The following is a 25,632-nucleotide window of genomic DNA, read 5'->3' on the forward strand; positions in this document are numbered from 1 at the left end:
TGCAGTCTGCTGTTCTAATCAGCAAAGCAGCGACAGCCATCCTGTCTTACTGCTGCTTGGCTGCCACTCCACAGCCTATCGATGGGGACGTGGGGCGGCCCAGCCCAGCACTTTCTCATCTGCCACTGGAGTCAGGCCGTCTGTCCGGTTCATATCCAGAAATGGAAGACCCTGACTTGAATCTGAGAAGGGGACCAGGGGAGATGCCCTCGTTTGCATATGATATCAACTAATTGATAAAACTCTCTCTTTAAATAAGGAATTGGAAACCAGACAGATCAATGGTGTTTATATATTGAGCCCAGTGGTACTGGGGCAAATGTATTGTTCCACTTGTCTGCCTACGAAGGACCATATGACACTTGCACGAAAAGAATTTGATCTCATTTACTAAAAATCATGTACACTCTGCATTACTACTAAATTTTGAAAGCAGTTTCCATGTGATGTTTAAATCAGTCTGCACAGAGCCAAGCATTTACTTTCGAGGTGTGTCCCTTTCAGATAATTACAGAAAAATTATATGTAGCTATTAACAGTCCTGAGTTAAAACAGTGCAGGGATTGTGTTGGTGAGCTCCTGTTGTTATTGGTACCAGTGAGACAATGAAATATGGAAGCCTAGTCCAGGAAGCCTAGTTGGAGTAACAGATTAATGAATTTGTTCAATGGTTTACTTTACAACTCTGCAAAGTTATCACGGTGGCAACTATTTTATCTTTCATCACAATAATCGCAAGGTAATAAAAATAATAATAACAGTAACAACTGTATTGATATAGCACAGGAGTGTTATAGAGTGCTTCACAATAAAACAAACAGAGTAAACTGTAAAAATGCTAAATTAATGAGATTAAAAGAAAAATTAAAAGTACAGCACAGAATGTAACGGTGAAACAATGAGGAGCATAGAATAACAACAACACCAAGGATACAGACAGTTACAATTTATGAAAAGGCTATTTGATAAAAGTCAGTTTTAAAAAGTGATTCGGAAGATGCTACAGAGGTGGCTAGCTTGAAATAATCAGGTGGGGAGTTCCAAAGCTGAAAGGCATGAACCGAAAATGTCTGGTTACCTTGACTAACAAAGCGACTGGTTAAAACACAAAGGACACCCCTGCCTGAGGATCTATGTCTACAGTGTGGCTCAAAAGGGATTAACATATCAACCATATAACTAGAGACATTACCATGCAAAGCCTTAAAAATGATCTTAAAAGCAATTCTAAAGAATTGCACAGAGAGCCAGTGCAAAGATGCAAGAATGGGAGTGATGTGATCTGATTTCCTAGAGTTTGTTAAAAGCCTAGAGGCCGCATTTTGAGTTGACTGGGGGCGAGCAATTGACTTATGGCTGAGGCCAGAATAAAGAGAATTACAGTAGTCCAAGTGAGAGGAAATAAAGGCATGGATTACTTTCTCAAGATACGCAGCTATTAGAAATGAGGCGAGCGAGGTCAAACAGTAGAAAACACTGTTCATGTTACACAGTGATACACCAGGAGTGTGCGCTTGCACATAGATTGACTGCCTTGATGGATGACATCATGTTGCTGCAAAAAACAGAGCTAGGTTTAACTTTGTGTTATTGACTTGTGTTGGTTTGCTGAAGCCCTCTGTGTTGGCACCCCTGTTGTGCGGATAGACTGACCAGATTCAAATGAATGAGAGGGCTGTGTATTTTCACAGAGGGCTGCTGTTGAGCTGAACACAGCCTAAGGCCACATTCAGACAGACATTTGCCCTGGATGAAAAAAAACATAGCTCCCCTAATTCATTTAAAAGGGGGAAGTGCGTTTACCAAGTGGGGGCTGACACCGAAGGGGGTTCCGCCAAACGCGTTGTGTGCAAAAAAAAAGTTGAATCTGGTTAAACTTTTTCTGCAACTCAAGTTGACGTCCTATGGCAAGGAGCTGTGTTAGCAATGATGAAGCGGGCAGTCCGACCAAAGACGCCTACAGGAAGAAGATTCCTCTGTACCGTGAAGCATTGTTGCATTCTGCTGTTTACCTAGAAAGTGTGAAAAACGCGAAACGGGCGAAATTCATCACTGCTGTGATGACCTTTCCAAAGCCGTACAACCCTGCCATGAAAGAATACGAAAACGTACAGTACATCGTAATGCGGTCGCTCGGGGATGTTATCGATCTTCAAGTCAGAATTTTATGGTAGTATTTGCTACTTGTGTTTATGCTAGCAGCAGGGCTAACCAAAACACAGTGGAAACACACTGCAATTACATGCCAGGCACTCCTATTATTTAAAGTAAAATTTTTTTTGTTTTAAATCTGTTGATGCAGACAGACTTGCACAAGTAGGGCCCGGTATGCTAGCAGCATACCGAGCAATGTCTTCTTTGTGTATATTCCAGTTTAAGGTTTACATACCATATATGCTCGGTTTTAGATAAAAATCATTTTTCTAACTAACTATGTGAAAGATTTTTTTTTATTTTGTGGTTTGCTCTGTATATTCAATCTATTTGTCTTCTTTACATTTATTGCACATGTAGGTGAGGATGCTAGGAAAAAGTCTAGAAACCTTAAAGACTTACAGGAAGGAACGAAGCACTGAAAAGGAGAGACAAAGCAGATTAGCTGCAGAGCCCAAAAACGTATGGAGGTTTATGTCACTTCTTCGCTTCCTTGAGCCCTGAGTACAGGAGATGGCTATACACATGTTCCAATATGAAGCTTGATTTTGGATCTTCAGGGTTTGACAGTGTCTCTCTGGATGAGCCAAGCCCCACACCGATCGAAGCTAATGTGTCCTCCTGTGGCCCAGCCAGCAGCCCAGACCTCACAATACCAGGTCCCATAATGGCCATGGAGAGCCTCTTCAACCGACACTAGGTCCTGTGACTATCCTAGAGAGCTTCTCCAAATCTTGACACCGCTGGAGCTTATACCAATCCACACCAGGTCCCATGGAGCCCCGGGAGAGTTTTTTCCAACCTACAGCAGGTCCTGTGAACTTCTGCCAATCCATACCAGGTACGGTGACACTCCTGGAGAGCTTCTGCCAACCCACACTAGGTCCTTTGAGGCCCCTGCAGAGTCCAAGCTCAGCCACACCAGGACCTTTTAAAGCCCCTGCAGAGTCTCATCCCCAGCAGCCCCATCACACCAGGGCCCCTGCAAAGCCCCAGCAACCCCCTGAAGGGAAAGATCCGAACCTCTTGCCCCAAGAGAGTGTGGACTGAGCTCTCTGATTCTGAGGCCCATGTGGCGTACACATTAGGAAGCTGCAGGTGCCGATTGAGCCTGGTGGAAACACTGAGGTGACATTCTCCTGCGAAAAAGACATGAAAAAAGACATTCTCCTGCGAAAATGTGAAAAAGATATTTCGCACAATGCAGTATTCACCAGGTGCTGCATGAGGTCAAATTTGGGGAAAGACACAAGATCCGACACTAGCACTGTCCCAATGCATGATTAAAATTTTGGCTTTGTTTATTTTTGCACATTTGGTGGGTTTGTCTTTTGCAATATTTGGAGTGCAATGACTGCATTAACTGATGTCACAGTTCTCTTGTTTCCCCTTTGGATGCTAGGTACTCATAATGTTAACCCGTCTCTCTCTATTATTGATATATGTATGCAGTATATGATTGGATAGCTAGATAGATAAACAAGATTTTCATAGCTGAAAATCATGATTACAGTATGTGTTAAGTTCTGTTAGGATGGTGCCCAAAACCAGAACTCAGACAAGAGACTTTCACCAGTTCAAAAGAAGTTTCATTGAAGACTTGGGGTGGTGAGGTGTTGGCAAGCTGAGCCAGGGTAGACAGTAAAGCAGGTAAGCAAAGGGAACTACAATATCGGCTTGACAGGCAGATGGACAATGTGCTGGGCAGAGAGAAAAACACACTAGAACTTGAGTTCGGCCTTAGCATTAGTAACACGCTGGCAAATTGAGCAATCTGGCGAAGTCTGAAGTGTAGAGCCGTGGGTTTATATACTTCAGGAACTTGATGAATCGATGGGTCACAGGTGTGCAGGTGAATTGGCAGCAGGAGGGAATGGATCGCCATGCCCACACAGACAGAGAGAGAGACAATCTGGGGACAAACAAGAAACACAAGGGAGGGGAAAAGCTGCAGAGACACTAATGGGGGAGAGGCACTTATACAGCTGTTAAGTGTATATATCCACTAGCACCCAGTAATTACACTATGCAGATAAGAGCACATTAATTTATAACTTTAAACCAAGTTTTCCTTGAACAAATACAAAAAACTGATTAGCGGGTCATCTTGAGTCATGACCCCCGTATGTGTCACATAATTAATGTATGTTGTCTTTTCCCCTTTATTTTTGTGTGTGTATACAACTGTATGAGTAAAAAAAAAATTACTTGTTTTATTGTAATGGTGGATGACATGGCATGTTTGGTATGCCATCAGGGTGAAACTAGATATTGGTATATAGGCAAAAAAAAGTAATCACATAACAAATAAGATTGCATGCTTTTAAAATGCACCATTTAGGAGGTCCATCATTTTGACTCAGAGAGGAAACTGGGAGTTTTTAATGAGTGCCTTGGTGCCTCAGACAACTTAATGCTACAAGGAGACTGCACCATCACGGGAAGAGAACATTTTTGCAAACCGGTTCTGGATGCCGAAAGCATCCCTGGAGGAGTTTTCGCTCCCAAGCTGCTGAACAGGTACCAGTCCATTACCAGCTCTATCACTTCCGGCTCAGGTGGAGAAGTCCTCCGTCAAGTCCCACCTCAGGAAATTATGCAGAGTGCATGAGGCCTGTGCCGCCAATTCCGCTACTACTGGTTTGACACCCAACACCTGATGAAAGATGAAAAACTTGCTGGCACATTGCATGTTAGAATTGGTAATTAAACAAGTGGTACTCTGTAGGCAGCTCTTGTCCTAGAAATTTCCTCATGAGGTGCTGCTGCAAGGGAAAAAATTCATCTCCCACAAAAACATGAGGCAAGGGGCCAAGATGCTCTGCATCTGGGAGAGGTTGATCCAGGGGATGCTGAGCCTTCTGGTATTGAGGGCCTGGCCCAACACCTCCATCGCTGCTCCTGCCACTTGCCCTATGTCCACCAGACAGGCACAGTAACAGGCAATAACTACTGCCAACAGTGCAAAGGAGTTCTGCAGATCTTGTTCAAACAAACTTACCAAAGTCAGATACTCGGTAAATCAGATAGGGAAATTGGCTTTCTATAGTCAGTCTCCTCGATCGCGACGTGTGGGCCTACTCGCTCCAGCAACAAGTCTGCTCCACACTCAGCGGGAAATATAGCTGAAACTGGGTACTATCCAGATGAAGTTCATTTACCAAACAATGTTACTCTCCTCACGTTGGAAATGGGAATGTGTGTAAGGGGCCGCGTTGTCACAACATGACTGTGCTCTCTACATGCCCATGTGACACACTCCCCAGAACCCCCACCAAAGCAACCCCTGGCGTTGTTTTTCAGCAGTGCAAATTCCTGTCTGAATGTGACCCGTGAGCCTAAAACTTTTGGACATAAGAGTGGTCTAAAGTACCAACTTAGGAGTAAAACAAGTTTTTTGCAATGAGACAAAACTATCAAGTGACGTACTCCTACTTACAGCAAAGCCTAAAAGTAACTTTTTAGAGCAACTTACAAGGGAATCATATTATTGATCATATGTATGAGAGGTTAGCCTAACAGAGATGGAGATTGACTCTACAGTGGTGGTATATTATTCAGGAAGAACATACATAATTATAATCTTTTTAAAAGAAATTCCTTTTATTTGTGTGAAATATTTTAATCTCTGAGAATTAGTTAAAATGGGAAATTAACAACAAGGCAAAGTGTAGACAATGAAGAAGCTTAGATGGTATACCAGATTTATTCTTGTTGTTTGTTTTCACCCCTGATAAATGCCATGAAAAAGAAAGAAAAAATGTTCAAATAATCAACCTAAACTCTATTCTTAATTGTACTGATTCAGCTAATGTATTATTAGAGTTATAATTATCACACAAAGGCATGCTCGTGTGTTTCTGTACTGCAGACATCAAGGATCTATTCTTAGCCGTTGTGAGACCTCTGGAGGTCTCTTACATTTAAGAGCATCATTAGATGAAAAGAAGTTTGATAAAAAGTTTTATTCTTACATTTGTGAATAGGAGGAAAAATGAAGGGTTTTTTCTTTTATCTTTCACTTAAGTCCAAAATTTAATTTTTAGCAGTTTGATAAATAAGGACCTGGAGGACTCCTGAGTCACTAAGACCTACTTACAGTCAGTCAGTTGTTGCAGGTAATGCATCTCTTTGCGTCAGTCATTTGGAAAAATACGATGGTATTGAACTTTTAAAGGCATATTTTGATGGTGGTGAATTAATAGGGATCCAGCCAACACACAAACAAATTTAAACTATCCAAGAACACCAAAGCTGACAACTCTGCAGTACTTGGATGCAGGAGAAATTCAGTTTGCAGCACTGATGTCAGCCTGATATTCATCAAAAAAATCTTGACCTGGGCTTTCATGATTCTTTTTTTTAAAGAATGCTCATCATTGCCTCTCCTATTCGTTGTACGCTACCCGTATGGGCTGCTTGAAAGACCTCTGTGTCAGGCTTTGTGAGATGTCAGTAGCTGCATCAAAGTTCCAACCAGCCAAAAAGTTCTCTTTTGCAAAGTTCTCTCATTTGACGTTGCTGCAGCAAGCAGCAGTAGGGCTAGTAATAAGACTAATAATAATAATAATAATAATAATACTATATAATAATGTGACTAGTAATAAGGCTAATAATAATATTTGAAGCAGTGAGTGTAGAGCAGGATCAGAGGGGCAGTACGTGGTCCACAGTCAAAGATCCAGACTCTGCAGTTCTGGAGGCAGAAACACCTGCAGAACACGACAGGAAGAGAGAGGAGGGAGACGAGAAAGCACAAAACTACGGGAGAGAGAAGTCAAGTTAGTAACAAGCACTGATATGAATGCGTGCAGATGGAGAGGAGGAGGAGGAGAGAGAAGCTCGGTGCATCATGGGAAGTCCCCCGGCTGTCTAGGCCTATAGCAGCATAACTAGGGGTGGATCAAGCCAAGCCTGAGCCAGTTCTGACTGTAAGCTTTATCAAAAAGGAAGGTTTTAAGCCTACTCTTAAATGTGGAGAGGGTGTGTGCCGCCCAGACACAAACAGGAAGATGGTTCCACAGTAGAGGAGCCTGATAACTGAAGGCTCTGCCTCCCATTCTACTTTTGGAGCCTCTAGGAACCACAAGCAAGCCTGCGTTCTGGGAGCACAGTGTTCTACTGGGGTAATAGGGTACTATGAGCTCTTTAAGATATGATGGTGCCTGACCATTAAGGGCTTTGTAGGTGAGGAGGAGGATTTTAAATTCTATTCTGGATTTTACAGGGAGCCAATGCAGAGAAGCTAATACAGGAGAAGTATGATCTTTTTTTTAAGTTCCTGTCAGTACTCACACAACAGCATTCTGGATCAGCTGGAGAGTGTTTGCAGACTTATTTGGGCAGCCTGATAATAAGGAGTTATAACAATCCAGCCTGGAAGTAACAAATAAATGGACTAGTTTTTCTGCTTCTTTTTGAGACAGGATGTTACGTAGGTGAAAAAAAAACAGTCCTTGAAGTTTGTTTCAGATGGAAGTTTAAGGATATATCATGATCAAGGAGAACTCCGAGATTCCAAACGCTGGTGCTGGAGGCCAGGGTGATGCCATCTAGAGTAACTATATCATTAGATAATGTGTTCTGAGGTGTTTGTCACCAGGTACAATAACTTCAGTTTTGTCTTAGTTTAACAGTAGAAAATTGCTGATCATCCAGGTCTTTATGTCCTTAAGGAATACTTGAAGTTTAGCCAACTGAATTTTAAGCACAATTGAGAATATTTTCAGAAATAAATGCAAATTAACCAATTTTGTATAATCAAAGTATTTTAATAAAATGTCCAAAGTTACTGAATAAAATAAAATTAAAAAAAAAACTTGCATAATAGTAAAATAAATTAAACAGTCCATCCTTTCCATTTCAACCATTCTTTTGTGCACCTGAATGTGTGATTTAGGTCGTTGTCCTGCTAAAAGACCCAAGACCTTCACCTGAAACCAAGTTTTCTGACATTGAGTAATACATTTCTTTTCCTTATGGGCTTCATTTCGTTGCCTATAAACAAATTTAAGCACTGCATTCCCAAAGAGCTCTTCTTTGGTTTCATCTTTCCATAGAACATTATCCCAGAAAGGCTGTGGCTTATCTATGAAAGGTTTTGCTAACATTAATCTTGCCTTTTGTGACATTCTCTTTGTGGTGGTGGTGTCTTCCTTGGACCTCACCCATGGAGCCCTACTTCGTTTAGTGAGGGGTGTCTGGTACGGGCTGAAACCCCCACTCCAGATACTCCAGATCAGCCTGAAGCTCTTTAGATGTCTTTCATGGTGTTTTTTCACAATCTGCATCAACCTTCACAGACTTCTCTCATTGAGTTTCTCCTTAGACCACATCCTTGAAGCGTCTAAACAGTCTTATGACTGTGAAACTTCTTGATAACATAACAAACAGTTGAAACAGGTATTTCAAGAGCTTTGGCATTTGCCTTGTAGCCTTTGGAATTGTTATGTCTTCTGATGATAGCATTTGTGATGCTCTCGAACAGCTCTTTTTGCCATTGTGAAAAAGAAACTGGAAACAATCAGCCCCTTTTTATGCAGTAAAACCATCATTCATTGGTTAATTCAGGTCACGTGAAAACTGAAAATTAAGCAAAGGTGAGTCTTATTTGTTTTTTATTTTGTTTGAGCAACTAATTTAAACTCATCAAAAGGGTGCCAATAATTGTATCAAGCTTACATTTTATGTCTATATATGAAAGCATTTTTTTGTTGTTGTTTTATTAAATATTCTGATTATACAAAATTGATTCATTTGCATTTATTTCAGAAAATATTATAAATTCTGTACTTAAAATTCAAGGGGTGTCAGTAATTTCACTGTATTGTATTTTCACTGAGTGTATTGTTAATGTGTACAGACTGAAATCGATCCGATAACTAGGACTTAAACCAGCTTAGAGCATTTCCTTTATTTCCAATTAAATGTTCCAGTCTCTGTAATAGGATGTGGTGGTCAATGGTATCAAATGCAGCACTAACAAGATAAGTACAGAGATGAATCCTTTGTCCGATGCAATTAGGAGATCATTTGTAGCTTTCACCAGTGCTTTCTCTGTACTATGATGCAGTCTAAATCCTGAAAATCATCAAATAAATTATTGTTCTGTAGAAAGTCAAACGACTGATTGGCGACAGCCTTCTCAAGGATCTTAGAGAGAAGGGGAAGGTTAGATACGGGTTTATAGTTGGCTAAAACATCTGGATCATCGATGGGATCTGCACACATAGGATAACCTCGCTCGGCAAATCCATCTAGGGTCTTCTGTAATTGTTCCCCTTTTGGCAGACAAATGAAATGTCTGAATAGGTTTACCTTCAGATCAGACTTCACGCACTAGGCAATATACAGTGGACAGTCCTACACCACAGAGAGCTTATTGTGCTATACTCACTCGGTGTGGCATACCACCAAAGAACAATGGCCAGTCTCCGATGTGATTCAATTGGTTTTTGCCATTGTGTAATCCTTCGTGTAAGTGCAGAATATTTCCCTGCTCAGTCTCTAGTGCTTCTATTTGGCCTTCTCACATTGCTGCTGGACACAGATCCAAAATGCTACAGCTTTCCTTCTCCGCCTGGATCTTCCTGCACGAAGTTTAGCTGCTTCGTACTGCTTTCTGCTTGCCTCTATACTACTTTCCACTCTTTCATTGATACTGTGGATACGTCCAAATACATGTAGTACTGATATCAACGCAAAAAGAGTCATCATCGTAGCATACTTTTTGCATCATGTCTTGACTCCTGCACGCTCTACTCAGGCGCCACCCCTCATCCAAACCAAATGGATGAGGTGGAAATGTGAAAATGGCTCTAGTTTACTATAAAGGTGGCAGATTTTTAAAAAATGGTCACATAAATTGTTTTTGTAACGGTCTTGTAACTGTTTTAGATGATACTGAAAAATTGTCTATTTTGTCATAAAGTTATTAGGACGGATTTTTATGCTTAGTCCATGGAAATGGAAATGATTGGAAGCTCTTAGTTGCTTTGAAGGTACAGATGATAAACCATGTAAAATGGTACAGAATGATTGAGAAAATATTTGGCAATAAAGAAAATTATATTTAAAATAAAGGGGCAAAAAACATCTCTATAATATAAATTTTTAATTACTAAATAAATAGTAACTTTTTTCACTTTTGCCACAGCTGCTCTAGAAACTGGACTATTGTGGCATTCCTGGGTCCACAGACAGAGTTAGCTCCACTTTCAACATGGCTGCACTTAAGCTTAAGTAATGAGGCCCAATTTGACTCAATTAGGTAGTGTTTGTGTTGACGGTTATTGAATGTGTGTGTCGTTGGGCTTGCTGGCCATCCCACTGGGACTCCCCGAGGCCACAGTGTGGATAATTAGAGTTCGTGTGAGAGGGTTAACCCATCTCAGTGGGCACAAGAGAGCAAGACAGCTCACTGGTGCACCTCGCTTTTGATGTCTGGCCAGCTCTCTCCCCACTATCTACCTGAATGTCAACCAATTGGGACAGTGCAAGGGCTTGACATTATGTCTGCCGGTTATCATTATATGTTTTTTTTTTTCACCTGATCGATTGGCTCTGGTCTACAGAGGTGCTTCTGGGGCTAACTGTCACTGCTAGTTAGGGATTGACCAGTGGGTATCATTAAAAGCGAGAGCGCCTGCTTGGGGGAAGCTTTGTTGTGGGGAGGGGTTGTGAAGAAGCCAAGCCTTTCTCTTTTAGCCTCCTGGACTTAGTTGACCTTTCACTTAGGGAGCAGCTGGAGCTGAGAGATATTTAATTGAATGGAGTCTTCAGATGTATTTTGGAGAGAGCAGAGGAGATACCGCCAGCTCAAGACCAGGCAAGAGTGGGGAGACAGAGGCGGAGAGTGCGGGGGGGAGAGAGTTTGCTTGACCTTCAAAGCCTAATTGATAGGCTTTTCATAGACCTTGTTTGAGATGTGCGTAGTCCCTGTTGTTCAGCAGACCCTTACAACTCCTGTAGAAGTACAAAGTCAACCGCAGGTAGGGAGCCCCCAGTGGCCTGCCGCAATCAATAGCAGCCGGCTCAACTAACGAGAGCTGCAGTCACTCTCCAGCTTTCTCAGGCCCCATTAACAGGCAGCGCCCAGCCTAATTCCACAGCCTGCACTTATTAATGTAGAGAAATACTAAATATATTTGGCAAAAGAAGTCAAAATAGAACAGCAAAATGATATGTCTGGTGTTTGATTGATTTGGAGAAAGCCGAGTTAACAAACGAAGGGATACATCAAAACAAAAGCAGCCTTCCAGTGCTCGCTGTTTCACTGGCCACCCAGTATTTCTCCTCCCCTCCATCCCTTTCTTTCTCTATCTGCTTCCCTGTTTATTTTAGCTCACTGAATTTTGATAAAACAGGGCGATGGGCAACACAGGAGGCTAAAACAGATTAATGACAATTCAATTTCCTTCACACCTCAGCGCTGCAAGGTAAAATGCTGGACCTTAGTAACTGTTGGCGACAGGGGAAGTTCCAGAAGAGAAGGAAGCTCTGGCCTTATTGTTTTGAGAAGCGATTTAATTAGACCTCCCTCCACTCCCTTCCTCCATCACCTCCTCTCTGTGGAGCCAGCAAGGGATACGATTCTCTGGCGGAGTCAGTGGCCTTGGACGCATAGAAAAGATTTCTGAAGGATCATGTATGGAGATCAACTGATAAGCAGCTAATTTTGTGTACTTATGGGAGCAAACGATCGCATTGCGGCCCCCCTTCTTCTCCCCTCACAAATTCCTCCAGCAGAGAGGATGAAAGCAGGGAGCTGAGCCCAGATCTGAGGCTGTTTCGGCCATTAATGCTGATCTCCAAAATTAAAGATTTATACCACTTGATAGAGCTCACTAGCAGCAGCACACATGCACTGGATAAAGAAGGATTGGGGGGGTGGGGAGGGAGCTTTCTCCTTTAAAGCTTTCTTTAAAGTATTTGAATGGGAATGGGGGGTGGGTGTGGGGAACACAATAATGGATAACCACTCCTCAGCTAATTGGAATCTCTTGAATAAGTTAGCAGTGAATGATATTTAATTTGGGAAATGAGTGATCTTACCGACACTTTGATGGGAAATTAAGGGAGAAAAGACTCATCAACTCAGCCAGGATCTAAAACAGACTTTCATCGTCTACATGCTGATAGAATTCACATACAGTACCTCAAGGCCTGGCGCAGGCAGATGATCCACTAAACAAAGTATACTCTGTTTAATTAGATAATGCATATAAACTGAGATCACAGCATAAATATGTGTTAAAAGGTTAAGTCTGATGATATTTATATATTTTCATACTGTCAACAAATCCAACTTAAAGACCAGACTCATTTCAAGACTGGAACAATCAATGAATGTATCCTACTAACAACACCTTTGGTTATTGTGACTGTAGTTTATTTTCCCACATACACCGACCTGTTGCCCCTGTTGAGTAAAATCTGTTAAAACTACAGTGCTGGGTTGTTTTAAAAACATTTTTTTTATTTGTACTACTGAGCCTTTTTTAATGAAACTATAATGTGTATTGTTTTTGTGACTGGGGCTGACTATTGTTTAACATTTTTACAATACTTGTGATAGTCGTATTTTGGTAATGATACCAAAATAAGACTGAATCATCTCCATGACATCTGAGCAAACTTCCTTTGCTGATCAAAGCCACAAGAAATGACCATAAGCTCTCGAAAATTTTCAGTGAATGGACCTTGTGCTGAAAACTTTGGTCTGTCAGAATGAATGTGTTTTTTTCAGAAACATTTTATTTTCCTACAAAAAGAAGCAAAATCACAGCACAGCCGTTGTCTTTAACTAATGTGTCTGCTGATTTTGTCAGACAATGTTGTGGTTTTAAAATCAGGATTGTAGCAGAGCAGAGCAGCAGCTTGGAAACGGCTTGGAAATGACTGCTGGTTAACATGTCGTCTTAATGGGCCACGTTTCAGTCACTATTTCATACTTGTTCTGTCATCTGACAACAGAAACAGAAAAACATGTAAATGAGAACAACTTTTTTGGGAATTCAGATGTATTAAAATACTGTATATATGAGCACAGCGATTGGTAAAGAAGCAAACAGATAAGGGGCGGTCCAGAAACATACTAGGTTTTGACTCAGTCCTGTTCTTTTATCGATGAATCAAATTACTCACAAACCCACAGAGAAAGATTACGGTCTCTGCAGTTCTACTCTGCACCCTTTGGTGATATATATACTATATAAACTTTCCTATTCTCTTGAATCGGTTATTATATACACCGTTCTAAACCGATCTGTGAAAATGAGCAAAAGGTAACTCTAAGGTAGCTACTCTTTCTCCCCCTGTGATTCTTCCCAGAGGAACTGGTGAGACATATCCCATGTACCAGTGTTTCTTTTGTGAGATGGAGAAACAGTGTTTCTTTTGTCACAAGTCTCGTCACCTAACTGCCAACTGTGCAACAATAAAGCAGCAGGTGTAAGCTTCAAACCAGCCGAAGGGAGTAGGGTTGATTAAAACAGGGTCTCAGTGGCCAGTGTCAGTGGCCAGTCCAATGCTCCAAAAGTGCCCAGTGATTGTTTTAGACCTTTCATCTTTAATAGATTTGTGTCTCTCACAGGAAAGGCTGGGGACCAGCGCTTGGTCACAGTGTAGCGAGACACTGATGACTCGCAATCTTTCATCCTCCCCAGTGTACTGCCTCTATGAGCACCTTAGTAGGAGGTATAAGAGGTAAGAGGTGCTAAAGTTAGCACATGAGCATTTGTAGTCTGGTCGTAATGGTAATGGTCATGGTGTCACTAAGACATTTGGCCACATCCTAAAACATTTCTTCTGGCCAGGGATGAAAGTAAATGTGGTGTGTTACTGTAAAAGTTGCTGCACCTGCCATATTATGGGTAAACAAAATCAGCTGGTACCTGTTGGTGAGCCAGTTGAACAAGTCATGATAGACTGTGCTGGTCCACTGCCCAGAATAAAGTCTGGTAACCAGTTTTTGATGACTGTAATGTGTGTTTCCACTCATTTTCCTGAGGCAACGCTCCTGCGAAGAATCCCTGCACCAGTCATCACTAAAGCTCTGGCTAAGTTCTTTAACCCCTTTGGGGTTCCAAAAATTGTGCAGACTGACCAGGGAGCCAATATTCTTTCTCGGACCTTTAAACAGACACTACAGACTTTAGGTGTCTCTCAATCAGCATCCAGCGCATATCATCCAGAGCCACAAGGCACATTTGAACACTGGCATCAGACTCTGAAGTCTATGGTAAGAGGGTACTGTTATTACACAGGGAAGGATTGGCATGAAGGAGTGCCTTTTTGTCTTCTTTGCCATTCGTGATGCAAAACATCATTCAACCCAGGTGAACTTGCCTTTGGCCACAATGTGCATGGCCCACTGAAAGTGTCACAGGAGCAGTTCATGTCTGCTTCATCTTCAAGAACTAATGTGTTGGGTTTTGTTTCACAGTGTAGGGAGCGTTTGCATTGTGTGACTTCATTGGCAAAAGAAGCCCTCGCCTACAGTATGGACAGTATGAATAGAAGTATCATTCCAGAGAAGCTGCACAGGGGTGATGAAGGTTTGGCAGCGCTTTGTGATAGTCAGCAGTGTGTGGTAGATAATCCGAGTTTTTCTCTAGTGTAGACTCACATCAGTCCTACCTTCCCGAAGGTCAGAGAGATGATCTGCTTAGTTAGTTCCACCCTTACCCCTCTCTGTTTGGTGACGTGCCATCGTGAATTAGTTTGTTACAGCCATGACATTGATGTTGGTACTGCTGCTCCAACTAAGCAGCATCCCTACCGCCCTCTCTACTGTTCCACTTCGATGCACCTAGTGTTGTGGTTTTGCCCCAGTGTAATGTGCACATTGACTATGTGGTGTTGCACTCAAATGACTGGGAAGACCATTTTTCCAGCCCAACCGTGGTGTTCCAGTGGCTTGCTGGGGCGTCATTGACCCTAAACCTTGCAAAGTGTGAGTTTGGTAAGGCTACCCAGGGAAACAGGCTGGTCATGGGCAGGTCCATTTGGTAGATGCCAAAGTCGCATCTCTGTTTTCTCATCCGGTTCCCACCAGTAGGCGTGAACTCTGGCCGTTTTCTGGGCATGACCGGTTACTACCGGTGTTTTTGTAAGAACCTTTCTGTAGTGGTTGCTTCTCCTATTACTTCTGCTGTTTTGTTTATGTGGACCAATTAATGTTACCATGCCTTTAATGCTGCTAAGTCTCTCCTCTACATTGCTCCTGTCTTGGCTGCTCCTAAATTCTTTCTTTCCTTCAAGCTAGAAGTTGACGCTAGTGCTTCTGAAGCCGGTGCTGTGATGCTACAGGATGGTGAGGGAGATGTGTGCCATCCCATGTGCTACTTCTCATTAAAGTTTAAACGCCACCAGCTGAACTACTCCACTATGCTGGCACAAGACTATAACACAGAAATTAAGCACAGGAGGGGAGAAGACAATGTTGCGGCTGACACGCTGTCCCGTGAGTGAGATGGTTAACGACTTTAATACGTTCAAGGCTACATCCTATGGTGGTGGCTGAAATAATGATAGCATAACTTTGTAAACTATGCACTTATGAAGTAAGTTGAACCAGACACCGGTGAAGTTGGTTCATTATTTGTTTGCATCTCCAAGTTGTTTGGTCCCTCTTATAACAAAACAATTAGCTTGGTCTAATTGTTTCGTTATAAGAGGGACATAAATGGCCCACAGGCCATTTATGCTGCGTGTTGCCAACTCGAGTTATAGTGTATCTGAGATTGGTAGTCTTTACTCACTTTTTATTGGAGGGAGGGTGTTTATAGTGTTTTATTTTCCTGAATCATATTTTACTTTAGCTTAAGTTGTTGTTAAGACTCTATGTTTATCTAGATCGGCTTCTCCTTGTGTTTATGGGAAGCGTGGTTTTTGTTTATTTTTGGTGGCTTTTGTTATAAGTAATTTTTTTATCTAAGATGTTAATAAATCCCTTATTTGTGCTTATACTTCCATTTTCCTTGATTCTTTTTTCCTTGGGTGAATTTTTATTTAAACCGGGCTTGGTGCAGAGAGCCAGGGAGAGAGTAGTTAAGTTAGAAATTCTTGAGAGCCGGACTAACACATTGTTCCTTGTCTTTTCATGGGATTTGTTGATAATAAGGAAAATATAGAATAATGCTAGCCTTATTCTTAATGCAATAGTCTTACAACAATCACCCTGCAGGTGGAATTAAATCCACTATATTTTGTATTTCATGCTATTTTCCTCCATCGTGGACTATTATATTAAACACTGCGCTGCAGATCGCTCTACTGTGTCTCTGACAAATTCAATGTCATATTTGCTAGATAATTTTCAATCTTTTCATTTCCCTTTTTTAAATCTGTCACTCTTTAATATGCATATCAAACATGGAAAAAAATATCTAAATTACCCATGAAGCGATATGTTGTGCCTAACACTCATTATTTTATTCTCGTCCTTTTTTAAAATTCCATTTTCTTCAAATTATGAGCACACACACTATCATGGGACATCATCTGTGTGGACCCAGTGGATCCATGACAAACATGAATCAACAGCATCTTATTAAGGATGACCTTGATATTCCATATTTAGCTTGGCCTGTCAATCAAAAGCTAGTCCCAACCCATATTTGCTCATTAGGTGTTAGACTGAGGAAAGAGTGAGTGTTCCATATCCAACCCCTCACCGTTTCCCAGGAAACCATCAAAGGTTGGTCTGGCCAATAAGGTGAGGTTAACCGTGGCTCCAGTGCAGGCTGGACAATGGTGGAGGGCAGGAGATTCGTGGGAGTCCATGGAAACAGAGCTGAGAAACGACAGCATTCTTTGAGAGAGGCAGTCCTTCAGTGTTTCTTCAAAGCGCTGATCTGGCACATTGTTACTTCTCACTGCACTCACCTTTCTCTGCCTTTCTTTACACCTACGTCCTTCAGAAAGATCAAAACAGCAGGATAATATGATCTCCTGACAAGTTTGATAAGGAATTTTTTAAACCACTCACCTAACAACCCTGATATGATCTCTGATTAGGTTATGTGATCTGAAAATTCTACTGGTGTCCCAGCAATGTTTACACAAGCATCTCACAGTTAACTATATCAGCCAGAAGTACTCAGGGTTTTCAGGTGCAGGTGTGATGCGTTCTGCTCTAAACACGCTGTGCTGTTTGTATCAGTGGCAGCAGGCTGGAGACGCAGTTTGAGTGTTATTTGTGCAAGCGTCTCCCTCCTCCTTCCCTATGCATTTAATGGAAGATCACACAAATGATAGGAGGAGACATGTTTGCAGGTGATGATTATGCATTGGTGGTGGATTTGCTAAGGTCACACTATCTGCGACTGTCCATTTTGCAGGGAAAATTCTGCGCATCTGAAAAGGAGGTGTAAACGCGGCACAGATAGGTTTTACAAGAGCCACAAGGTTGTAGTGGCGGAAATAAATCTTCATTGAGTAAAGGCTTGTATATAACTAAAACCCCATTATTAGAAACACAAATGAAGCCATTAGGCAATTATTAATGAACACAATATGTGATTATTGTGATGCAAAAGAGTAGTGGATTGGGAATTGTGGCTTGTGTTCATCAAACTTGAATTTGAACTTGACCATAAATGACGTAAAATCACTACAGTCTCCAACTAAACTTTTCTTTCTTTTGTTAAAACATTTTAGTCAGGGAACACAATCTCTACCTCCAAATTCTTCGCTCTGCTGGACATGCTTCGTCCATCTCTCTCTCTCTCTCTCTCTCTCTCCCTCTTTCCTCTGGTTGCATTGCCATGTATACCTTGTGTATATTTAGGGCGCCTTTGATTTCTCTTATACTTCATCTCCTTTTTGTTTATCATGTTTACTGCCTCCTAATGTATTATTGTTTTAATGTATTTGTGGGGTCTGAAAACCAGGATCCCACTATATGGGGTCCGACACCTTTGTGGGGAGCAAAATGCTGGACCCCACAAATTTAAAAGGCTATTTGAGGCTTAAGACTTGGTCTTAGGGTTAGGGTTAGGCATTCGATTGTGATTGGTAAGGTTAGGGTAAGGGGCTAGAGAATCCATTATGTCACCGATGGATCCTAACAAATATCGTAGGCAAGGATATGTGTGTGTGTGTGTGTGTGTGTGTGTGTGTGTGTGTGTGTGTGTGTGTGTGTGTGTGTGTGTGTGTGTGTGTGCTTGTGTGTGTGTGTGTGTGTGTGTGTGTTTGTGCTTGTGTGTGTGTGTGTTTGTGGTGATATCGTGATGTGTGGGAACTATAGCAGGTAAATGGAGGGAATTTTTATGGCAATCCTACTTGCTGGAGTGATCTGAGAGATGTGTAATTTATTTCAATTGCTTTTTGACATCTTCTATTGTGACCGTGCCTGAGTTCTCTGGCCAGTAATTATTCAATTACACAGGCTAATTGACAGCCTGTATTGTCTTTTATAGGTTGATTTATTGGGTAATTGGTCTGCCTCTAAAAAGCCACTTCACCCTTGCTATTGAAAGTGTGCGCTCGTTCTGTTCACAAGGTACTTGTCAGGCCCACAACAATGGAGAGAACAAAGATTTCATCATGTTTTTGATTGGAGCTGTTGATTGTTGTAAGTGTTTTTTACATGAACAATGAGTGCTTTGGTATGTTCCCCCAGCTCTTCAGCTGTTGTTTAGTAATTCCTGAATCTATGAAGCACCATTGAAAACACAATGTCACGAGGACACTGCAACACAGGGGTGTCTCATAAAACTTTGCAAAAATGGACTCAAACTCTGAAATGTTGATTCTGTGATTGAAACATGACTGATGTGGAAACTACATTGTACTGCCACAAAACAATTCTTTTATTGTATTTATTATGTGAAAAGTTTAGGTAATATATAAACCTATGTAAGATCAAAACTCAAAGTGAGAACCTCCTGGTTTATATAGCATTGGCACATCTGAACTTTAGATAGTTAGAACCAAAGATAGGGTAATGCCAAGACAGCTCAAACAGTTTGGTTAAGGTCTCAGTTAACTGAAATGCTGAACTGTCTAAACTACACCAAAAAAGTTCAGGGTGAAAGCAACCTTAATCATTGACGGCTTTGGTCTTTCAATGATTTTTGACCCCTTCTTGTCATGTGAGAAACATGGTGAAATCTTTGGTTGTCAGTGGTGGTCCTAGATATCACTTCAAGACATGTCTTATCTTTGGTGACCAAATTTAGCCCGTATTAAAGTCTTGACAGTGTCAGTATTTTAGAACTAAATTCTCACATTGTGACTCATGCTATGGTCCTCGTCTACAAACCATCCAGATCCGCTAATGTCATAAAGAGGGGCATAATAAGTGAACCAATGATGGCATTGTGAGTGATGGATTGTTTCTCGACAGGGGAAAACAGACATTAATGGGCACAACACCAGACCTATTTGAATCATTGAACATGCCAGAAACATGTTCTGGCAATTCAGAGGTCTGGAACCAGGGTGTACTTGATGCCGTTTTATTTTTGAGTTTAAAAAAAAAAAAAAAAAGAAACTTGGATTTTCTTTATTTTTTTTTAAAAAGAGCATTAGATGAGCGAATTGTAGATGAAGTGATGTGAAAATGAAATTACATTTTACATGAGGTGCCTCCTGCTGACACTGCACCAGCCCAGCCAGCCAAGAAAAAAGATTTTGTTAGACTACACAAACCTGCAAGATCACTGTTATTACTGTGTATATGAGCCTAGGAATCCCGAAATTCACTCAGCTTGACTGGTCTTGTACTTGTCTTAAACTCGACCTAAAGGTCTTAGCTGCCCTGTCCTTTCCTCACCTCTATACTTACCACCACCCTTTTTCGCCAACTACTTCCTAATTTCTCCTTGTTGTAGTTGTGTCTTCTATACCTTGTCCTAGTCTTTTGGTAACACATACAATTTCTCCAACTTTTCAAGGCCATTACATGTATTTCAATCATAATGACATGCAAACTGGCTCTGTATTACAGTCTTTCCTGGTCAATAATGTAGAGTCTAAGCAACAGGGCTGTTTTCTCTCTGCACCTAAATGCGAGTTAGCTGCTCCTCGATTTCCTTCCTGCCACCTTTGTCTCCCACACAGTTTTAATGACTTGGAGAAGAAAGTTTCCTCCTGCACACAACTCTTCAAAATAATAAATCACAGGATTTCTGCTCACGTTAATTGACATTTGACAACATCATTTGCATAATGATTCAAAACAGCCTCAAGGGAGATGCTTAAGAGGAGGGAAACATTATGGATTTGCTAATTAGTCATCGTCAATTCTTCTGTGTTGTTGCAGTCGTTAGTCTTGGTGAACTAACTTGATCAGACAACCATAGCTTTATGACAGTCGTCATCACTATTCAATCATGATTATTGCTGCTTTTCCTGAGCAGCTGAAATTACCACATTATAATATGCCTGATAAAACTTCCTGGTGAAGTTTTAAATCAGAATGTATAGCCTAATCAAATGAAATCTGGTCAGGTTTATTTATATAGCCTCGTATAATGAAAGAATAACTCAAAGACTACAAAGACAAGCAACATCTAACTCATCAGCTATCAAGTATTATCAGAGGGTCTGTCCTAAAACCTTGGATGGACCCTTCAAAGCAGGATCACATCAAGGACTGAGGGTTCCTACAGTCATATTACTTTATGTCATTTCATCTAAAGCCCACTGCAGAGTTTATTACCTTTGCCATGATTCGCATGGCCGTGACTAATATTCTAGTCTGGGACTAGGTTTAAGCATCAGCTTTAAGTAACTTGCCCCCTCAACACTGTACAACTAAATGGTGATGGGATAGGTGGGAAACATATCTAATGTACAAGGCTGCAAACATCGAAGAAGAGTGTCTAAAGGCCTCAAGGGGCTCTGGCAATCTTTTTTTTAATGACCCCCAGTGATTTTTTCTTCTGACCTTGCTGTAGTGATGACCAGTGATGAACAGGTATACTCCAGGACCCCAGTGACATCACTGTTGGATGTGCTTACATGTGCCTTGGAGCCAGGCGCCACGTGCAAGGAGGCTCCCTGTGTTATTTGCCATGCCATTGAGATAATCATAAATCCTCAAATTGATGGGTTACCTCTGGAACATTCTCAACATAAATGCGGTTAATATTAACATTACAATACTTTTCTAAAGAGAAACAATCTAACCTCATGGTGCATTTGTCTTCACCTGAAAAATGGCATTTTACATTTTACATTTTACTGACAAGCATATTCTTGTGGCTGTGCAAATAATGAATGCTGTCTGTCAAACGCAAAGGATCTAGTAGTATTGTTATAGTGCCACTAAACCTTACAGGGACGCGGTTAGGGTGGATGTTCAGGTGTATAAAGTGTCTGACAGTCAGACCATTTTTTGGATCCTGTCTCAGTGATGATTTCAGGAATCATTCCTTAATCTTAGCCTATTACGTAAGGTTAACTTAAGCAAACCTTTGCCATAGAAGTGGCTGATCAGAAAACTCTCATACAGTATGAATAATTTTTTTAATGTTCATATGCATTTTGGAAGACACTGAAAGACAGAGTTGTCCTGATCATATTGGTGCCAGAACACTCTATGCCAGGATTCTACAAACTATTTTCATATTGAATGATCCTGCATCTCTCGATTTATGTCCATTGCCAATGTTAAGTGCCAGTTCAAGAAGAAGTAGTGCGTCCTCCACAAATCTGAAGTTAACATTTGTTAAATTGTCCAGTATTGACACTGTTTAGCGATAGGGCGGGAACTTTCATATAGATCTCTTTGGAAGGCACTGAAAAACATCTTATTTTGTTGAGCACAAAAGTTAACGTGGAAACTGTATTTTGGAAAAAAAAATCTTAAAAAAGTACTCCACTGCTTTAGCATTGTACTGCTCTAACACTGTTAACTCACAATGGACAATAATGATCAAAATCCATGCAGCAGAACCAGAGATATTGTCCTCTTTATTCCACACTGTTTTCTTCCTTGTCAAAACCTGGCAACTACATTAACGACAAGGCAACTGTTGGCACCGCCACTAAGCCTTGCTGCCACTTTTTCCAAATGGTCCCTTGTGGTATTGCAATAAAATAATCCCTTGTGACCCAAAAAGCATTTTCCCCAAAGACCATCGCTGTAATCAGTGGACAGGACACCTCAAACTGCGAACAAGGTTGACTTTTACTTTTTGTGTTATGATTTTTTAATCCATTTTAAATTTGTAAAACTTTAAGAGAGCCTAGGAAAGCTAGCAGCAAAAGCAGAAACACTACTGTGGATGTGCAGTGCGCCACACAATTCGGAGGCAAACTCAGAAGCTAGAAAACTTTTTTGGCTAATGCGCTAGGCATGCAGTTCTCATTCATGTGAGTGGGTGCCGTCTTTGAGTCTGGTATCCAGTTATTCTAATACATTCATGCTCAAGTAGAGTTGGAAATCACAAATCATTTTGGAGATTTGAATCACTATGTTCAGTACAGTTCAAAGATTCGTAATCAGTCACTATTTACTGTAGTTCATTCTTTTCTTTTTTTTCTAAGCTAAGCTGCCGCATCATTGGCACAAGGTAGTTGAGTGGGTACATCAGTAAGTGAATGCATCACCATTCACACGGCCTGATGTTGCACTGATGATGGCTGTCTTCAGTCCAGTAGTACCTTCAGTCTGTATGTGGTCCGAGCGGTTAGGTTCAGTATAAAACTAACCTTTACAAGCAACATACATAAAGTTAACAGATCAGCAGCCTATTATTTATGACTGACTCATCAGATTATAATTGTTTCTGTGGCTTTTGGGTTCTTATAATTGACTTATATCAAGGGAGTAATATATTGTGAGGTTAAAATGTGTTTATAAAGATTAGTTCGTACATGTACTGAACACCTCTAGCCTCACGTAGAGATGAGGAACGGGCCACAGAGGTCTTATAAACTCACTTCTTTCTAAACCCCAAAACTTCAGATTTTTTCATTTTCAAAATTGTAATCTTCATCCTCAGTCGATGCTGAGCCAAGTGACATCATCTGATGCAATTTGTGAGACGTCACACAGCTCCCTCTGGACCCACAAAATGCTCATACAACTTTTTTTCCACATATGCAGTAGTATATTCACCTGTAACCATGTGTGAAATCGGTGGAGTTCCCATTAACTCAACGCCCTTTTACATTTTCTGGAGTCTTCAAACACACCTCAAAGTCTTCTACAGTCGATGGAATTTACTCAGTTGCCATAGGGATAGGTCAATTGTGACATTGGTTTAATGGTAAACCAGCATTTTTACCCTAACTAAACAGATTGAAAATATTCTCGTGCCACTGTGGCCCTTATATTAAAGTGTAAATGTAACTAAAAAAAAAGAAAGATCGAGCTCCTCGGCACTCTGCTGTACACCTGTATTGTACGAGACTTAGTGGATTTAATGTGGTGCATTCTCATTTAGCCAGCATTAAATTAAGATCTGTACTCTAATTTGTCTGTTGCGGCATTGTTCCAGTAATCTATAGTCAGTTTGTCTGACTGATAATCATAGCCCTTTATCCAAACTTAATAAGGCACCCTTGTATCTGTGTATGTTACATGTACATCTTTGTAAGATATAAGTGATGCAGTGAAAAAAATCATCCTAAATGGCCCTTACATCTATGTGTCACCATCGTATTTGTGTTTGTTCTAATTTCACTGGTAAGGGCTGTAAGAGGTTTGCAGTCTTGAAGCTCTTCACTTTGAGAGCTGCCACTACTTGTCTGTTTTGGCTCTCAGCATCCTTACTACAACAAAATATTAGCTTTGATGAAAGTTTCCAGCTTCACTGTTAAAGCCACCATGAAAAGAGAAAGGACTTTTTCGCATTGTTAACTAATACTTCATGATATAACAGGACACCCATTTACCAAAAAATACCAAATCCCAAATTGTGTCCTGTCTTTTGTATGTCATAATTCAATTTTATCCATTTGCTTTGTGGAAAATGTCTTTCTAAATTAGCCAAACCACAGTTCATCAAATTTACATAATGTGCCAGGAAATACGATCGGAGGCCTGCCTGCATTGACACATTTTTTGCATGTCTGGAAAGAAATAGAGTGAAAAAGAAAGTGATTTCTGCTGGCGAATTTGGATTATTGGTTGCAGAGAAGACTGCTGGTACTGCAAACTTTTCTTCATCCCACAAGAGGAAGGCTGTATGTAAGGAGATGTTAGTTCAACACCCTGATGTTGCTCAACAAAAATATCAGTTATTGAATGAGTTCGTGAGGTTTTCTGCATTAATTGATCATAAATAGATACATATACACATATATAGACAAGCACAATGGGCTTTAGGTAATAACACACATATAAATACAATCTTTCATGTCTTTATTGAACACACCAATAAAACCTTCACAGCGCTGGTGGAAAAAGTAAGTGAACCCTTGGATTTAATAACTGGTGGAACCTCCTTTGGCAGCAGTAACCTTGAACAAGTGCTTGCTGTAGCTGCAGATCAGACCTGCACAACAATTAGGAAGAATTTTGGATCACATACCACAGTCAAGTTCCCCATGTACGTAACACTGCATGTTCTTGTCCCAAACATTTCAACATCAGTCCGCAAAACATTTTCCCAGTAGCATTGTGGAGTTTCAAGGTCCTCTTTGGTGAAACCTCAGGAGTGCAGTGATGTGTTTTTGGAGAGTAGTGGCTTCTGCCATGGACTCCATGCAACCATGCAGCATGATTTGCGTATGGTAAACTCATGAGAAGAGATATTTACAAGCTCCAATGATTCCTTTAATCCTTTGGCTGTTACTCTGGGGTCCTTATTTTCTTCCATGTGAATTCTGCGTTTTGCCTTTGGAGTCAGCTGGGCGTCCACTTCAAGGGAGAGTAGCCACAGAACTAAATCGTTTCCATATATAGACAGTTTGTCTGACTGTGGCTTGATGAATATCTAAAGTCTTTGAGATGACTTTTTAACCCTTTCCAGCTTCATGCAAATCAAAAAGTCTTTTATATGTCAAAGTAGCTCTAACCCACACTCCCAATCTTGTTTCATTGACTGGAATCCATGTTTGTTAAGTCCTCCACTTGTCCAAATAGCTTTTGTTATTGTCATTAGCCTACAGGTTCATATACTTTTTCAAACCCACACTGTGAATGTTTGAATGATATAACCAAAATGAACAAGAGCAATTCAATGATTTGTGGGTTATTAGTTAAAATATACAACATTTGTTCATAATTGTAACTTAGATGAAGATCTGACCATATTTTAAGATTTTAATACAGATTTATGAATAAATGCAGATAATTCCAAAGGGTTCACTTGCTATTTTTTGCCACTGTAGAAGAACTTGTTCTTGCCTTCATCTACCTTAAAAGGCTGTAGGCTGACCACAACTAATTCAGAATGCTACAGCCAGACAAGAAAGAGAAAATTTGATCACATCACACCAGTCTTCACATCTCTGCACTTCCTGTTTTTGTCTGGATGGTAGATGGATATATGGTGCATCTGACATGCATTCAGG

The sequence above is a fragment of the Xiphias gladius genome, chromosome 2, assembly GCF_016859285.1.
Source record: "Xiphias gladius isolate SHS-SW01 ecotype Sanya breed wild chromosome 2, ASM1685928v1, whole genome shotgun sequence".
Taxonomy (NCBI): domain Eukaryota; kingdom Metazoa; phylum Chordata; class Actinopteri; order Istiophoriformes; family Xiphiidae; genus Xiphias; species Xiphias gladius.